A 6,000-nucleotide genomic window follows, 5' to 3' on the forward strand; every position below is an offset into this window, starting at 1 on the left:
ATCTAACTATTTAGAGGCATTGAATCTCCGTGAGGGCGTGATCACGAATATATGATTATTTTTCATGTAGTGGTACATATTGATTGTGTGACTACGACGGTTTATTAATAAGGACTACCACGGTTTATTAATAAGTACATAGTATTGTTGAGTTGGTTTATTCAAATTAAATTAGAGTAAGATTGGTGGATGCTTGCCCATACATCATTGTCTATCAAGAATATATTAGATATTGGAGGATAACCATGATTATACCCATAAAACGAGAGTAAGAAACTTAGCATTATTAAATTATGGAGGTTTTAATGTATAGGAGTTTCTTAACCTCAAACAAAACACTTGTAGCACAAACACTATAGGTTGTTGTAACTATGCAATTTAAAAGATGAGCCATTTTTGTATTGAGAGTTCCAGTAAATAATTTATATTATGTATTGAGAAAATGGAGATAATGATGTTGGATTGGAGGATGTTGTTTTGGGCTCATAATGCAATAGGAATTAGAATTTAGAAGACAAAGAATGTTTTTTATAGTGGCAGTGAATGAATTTTGTTAGGGATATCCAAATTTGAGTAAATTTTGAGCGGTTAACTCTCAAGGTGTCAAATGTTTGAGTGAAATGCAAGTTTGTAAGTACATTTTGGGCTGAAAAAGACAAATTTTTTTGTTCATACTGACTTGTGCTCACTTTGTCTGGGGCGTAATTTATCTTTTTGATGAGCTTTTTTTTTTTATAATCAACATCATATATACATTGCTTAAGGATGGTTATTTACAAACATTCTATCTTCTTGCAGAATGTCCCTAAGCCAAATCTACTGACCCTCTTAATACAAATTTTGTCTAGTAATGACAATAAAGTTAGTGAGGTTTGAGAAGTCCATGAGATGTTCCCTTGGCCTTTCTCCAAAAAACTGCTGATATTTTTACAGTCAGTCTCTACTTCTAGTTGCCCTAGAGTGAAGTGTCTGCTCCATTTGATTGCTTGGAGCATTCCTTGACTTTCTGCATCTTCAGTTGTGGCAACAAACTCACTATTAGAAATCCTAATTCCATATCCATAGCATAACATATGGTCTTTTATGTATGAAGCATCAGTGTTTAGTTTGAAGAAGTTGGTTGTTGGTGGTTTCCATTTTTTGTTGGGTGGGATCACATGGGTCTGCATTACATTCCTTGGGGTATCTTGCTGGTGGTTTGTTGCCTGAAAGAACCTGGTGATTAACAACTGCAATTTAAATTTCAATTTGGTATATAAAACATTATATTTTGGAAGATTTTAACAGTATTGCTAAGAGGTCTTAGGAGGTGTCTAGTGCACTTGTGCACTGGTTGCACCTTTTAAGTGAGCTTCTCTCTCACACTTGTACCACCTTTTGCAACCAAATGAATAAAATTTACTTATAAAAAAAACTTTAAATTACCATTTACGAATGGAGGATAGAGCTGACAATAACACAAGTACTGAATTCCATTTCATCAAGGAGAGACGATGCTTTCAATGTATTGCCACTATCATAGCCATCAACCGCCATCCCTGTGATTAGATGGGTCCCTCCGTACTTCCTAATGTATTGCGAAATATTATCAGTGTCCTGCTTCTATAACACACTATAATAGCATCGTAGAGGCTAGCCAGCAAAATATTATCAGCTTCCTCCTGCTACAACATCATCTTAGCCACTAGGTAATAATGAGCATCTTCGCCTCCTGACAAGTTTGAAGCAATTCGCAACCCGAACTTGTATTCCCGGCCATGCAAGTGCAATATATATGAACAAAAGGCTATCTGGAGGAATGCCAGATTCCTGCTTTACTCTAAAAACTTACAACATCAACGTACGGCATACTGACGGTTTCCACGTTTACAATAATATGCATTGACGAAAACAGCGGAAGTGTAAACACTTGGGTTCGTTCTTAGCATTCTCAACCACTCAAAAGTGGAGACAGAATAACCGAGTTTACCTCTTCCAGTGAGGCATATCATACTGAAAGTCTGAAACTACTACAAGACAGACATGGAGGAGAATCCACCACACGTCATCAAATCAGATAATTAATGCTTCAACAGGTTCATTTAACATTCTAAAACCTCAGTTCCGAATTACCTCCAACCATAAACAAAAGTACGAACACTCGAAAATCAAAACCACAACTTTACCAACAAGCAATGGCTGTGAGAACTCCAATTGTGTGACAGCAGGAGTTAGTTTATTAGACCATTTTGAAGCAAGTCGTTTTCACATCATATTTGCGCGATTTGAATTGGCTCTAATTCGATCCCTTGCCCTCTGATATGTACCCTCAGGCCTCAGCAATCCCCGAGCAATTCAACTGCCTCAAATATTCAGTAAGCTGTATTTTGCGATACCAGGGAAACCCAATCTTTGGAACTTAAAATGTTGGGTCGGTTGGCGGGTAGCCTAATCAAATAGAGCCCAGTGTTTGGGCCCATGGATTAGAACTTTGTTATCACATATAGTGATTTACTACGATCGAAATTAGGATAGTATAAACATTTTCCAATTTCATTTAAGTGTTAACTATTTAGCATTGAATCTCCATGAGGCATTATCACAAATATTTGATTATTAAGACACCAGAATAGTTCATATAGTGGTGCATATTTATGGTGTGACAACCACGGTTTATTAATAAGTACTGTGAGGGAGTGATATTCTCATTCACGAATATCAAGCACGTGTCCAACATAGTGGAAATACTTTACCGACTTCTGACTTCATTTCCCGAACTGCCTTCAAAGCGACCTACATCATTAGCACTCACACCCGAGCTACGAGATTGCTCTAGAACATATCAACTCGCACATCCTCACGTAGAGCGTTCTATTTCATGACACAGCCTATCTTCTAGAAGCAATCATTGCTAAAGCTGTACTTACACATTCCATTACCGCAAATTATGAACCACTGTAACCACTCTCCATCATTACAGAATTCCTACCAACACCATTCCAACACTCCTTCTTAATCTCAACCATACATTTGTGTTTGTCAGTACACGTGTTAGATAGATTTCCACGTTCACCGACTATAAATACCCCCTACATAAACTACGCCAGACCTGATTCTACTCTCCCCCCAAAAGTGAGAGATAGATACGTAGGCAGGTCGCTCAACAACGAACTCGGTCTTTCCCATTTCTAAACCCGTTTTCCCCTTAGTTACATTTGTTAGGTGAAACTAAATCACACCTTTACATTGGCACCGTCTGTGGTCTCGATTTCTTGAGAAACCACTTTACAAAAACAAAAATACTCAAGCCCACGAAGCATGGCAAGCCTCAAAGCTCAAATCCAAAGCTTAGCAGGTCAACTAGGTGCCATGAACGAGCACATCACCCTCCTCAGGCAGGAGAATGTTGCTTTGAAAGCACAAATGGACGTGCAAACTCCACCTGATGCTTTAGCAGAGGACGATATCAACGAAGTCAATCAACAGATTAACGAGCTGTCACAAAGAATAGACCAGAGCGCAGTCAAAAAGGATGCTACCAAGATCGTTCAGAAGATGTTAAAGACATACCGCGCATCCCCTTTCACTGCTGAGGTACTCAGTAAACCTTCCCTTCCAGATTTCGTCCAACCAAACTTCGCAATGTACGATGGCAACACGTATCTAGGTCAACACGTAGCTCGCTACATTTAAAGCCTCGCACTCTATAGTGCCCAGGAGTTCGATCATCTCCATTGTCGCCTGTTTCCTGCCAGCCTGCAAGATGACGCTCTCGATTAGTTTTTTTCACTCGAGCCAAACTCGATAAAGAACTTCGAGAATCTCACCGACCTATTCGCTAACCAGTACGTCCATAATAGGTGTAAGAAAGCAGATCTAGATTCACTTTTTCAGCTCCCACTCGGCGAAGATGAAACCATCCACGCCTTCTTAGGTCGGTTCAAAACCGAACTACTTGGCATGGAAAGCGGTCTCAAAGAGTCATTTGCAACATTGGCATTCTCCAACGCTTGTCGAGTGCGCAACACAGCGCTCTCCAGATCACTCATGAAAGAACGTCAAGAAACTTTGTCTGAGTTGTACACTCGAGTAGACAAGTACATCAAATTGCAAGAAAGCCTGAAACGTCATGGCTTAACAGAATAACAAGAAGTGGCAGTGATCTCTAATAATCACCCACTTTCAAAAAAGCGACCCAGACAGCAAGGACAAAAGACTGGAAACAGACAAAGCAATAGCCGCGAGTTTGCTACACTCACCCGATCTCCCAGTTACATACTGAACAAGATCAAGAGAGTTGCATATTACCGACCTGACGTACGACAACCAAAAGATCGACCTGGCAAGCCTTACTATGCCTTCCACCGAGCAAAATGTCATGAGACCGATGAGTGTTGGGGGCTCAAGCACTACCTCCAAGACCTCGTCGAATCAGGACTTGGTAGTTCGTGTGACATCTTGTTTTATCATACCATCAAAGAGATGAACCTACCCAAATTGGTCTTCATAGATCCAATAACCCCTCTTTATGGGTTCAATGGCTCCCGAGCTGACCCAATTGGTGACATCATACTCCCAGTCTCTGTTGGATCCAGGGAGGACAAAGTTAGCTTCAACACGCGTTTCTGCGTTTTAGACATCCACTCGTCCTACAATGCCATCATAGGACGGCGATGGATCCACCAAATGCAAGCTATACCATCAATACTACATCAGGTACTCCGCTTTTCCTGGCCCTAGGGGTATGATGGAGCTTCGCGCAAAGAATCACCGAGGCTTATCAACGCAATCCCGATCATCTCGAAAGCAAGTCCGCTGGCCTTTCTATCAGCACTAAGAGCGAGCCTGCCAGCTACACGATGGCCAAAGATTTAATCGCTGAGGTCAAATCCAAAGTACCAAAGTAGAACGCTGGGGGGTTTATCAAAAAAGTCGATCCACCAATCAAGATCCTAGAGGTTGCACCAGCCCCTGTTGTCATGACCACAGAGGTCGCATCAACCCCTGTTGTCGTAACCACAGAGGTCGCTCCAACTCCCATGGCCAAGATCTCCACTCCTCAGATCGACAAGGTAGCACCCGCAACCAGCTCCACGGAGCTCGCTTCGGACTCTAAAGCACCAGTTCAAACTGAAGAAAAGGAGCAAGTGAACCTAGGGACTGAAGATGAACCCAAGTTTGTCTATGTGGGGGCTAACCTTGACCCCACACTCAAAGCACACCTTGTAAACTTTTTATCATTGAATAAAGATGTTTTTGCTTGGTCGTATATCGATGTACCCGGTATAGATCCTAGTGTTGCATGTCATAGGTTAAATGTCAACCCTAATGCTAGGCCAGTTTGACAACGACCTAGGAAGCTATCCTTGAGATTTCAAAAAGTAATCAATGATAAGGTCGACAAACTCAAGCAAGTCGGTTTCATCCGGAAGGCTGATTACCCAGACTGGATCGCTAACATAGTAGCAGTCCCAAAAAAGAATGGCACAGTTTGCCTCTGCGTTGACTTCACTAATGTCAACCAGGAAACGCCTAAAGATAGCTTCCCTTTACCTAGAATCGACCGACTTGTAGACCAGACATGTGGCCATGAACTTTTGTCATTTATGGATGCCTACAGTGGGTACAACCAGATACCACTCGCTGAAGAAGATCAAGAGAAAACCTCATTCATCACAGAATAGGGAATCTACTGCTACAACGTCCTCCCGTTCGGCCTCAAGAATGTAGGAGCGACCTACCAACGGCTCATCACTGACATGTTCCAGGATATGTTGGGGGACACCATGGAAGTCTATATCGATGACATGGTGGTCAAGAGCAAGAAAGCGGTTGACCACCTCACTCACCTTGAGCAGGCATTCTCTAGATTACGCCAAACTCAGATGAAGCTGAATCCCGAAAAATGCCTTTTTGGAGCATCCTCTGGGAAGTTTCTTGGGTATTAGGTATCACAACGAGGCATTGAGGCCAATCCAGACCATATCCGAACGTTCTTGGAAATGCCCAATCCAAAGACAA

The sequence above is a fragment of the Coptis chinensis genome, chromosome 8 (genome assembly GCF_015680905.1).
Source record: "Coptis chinensis isolate HL-2020 chromosome 8, ASM1568090v1, whole genome shotgun sequence".
NCBI classification, from domain to species: Eukaryota; Viridiplantae; Streptophyta; class Magnoliopsida; order Ranunculales; family Ranunculaceae; genus Coptis; species Coptis chinensis.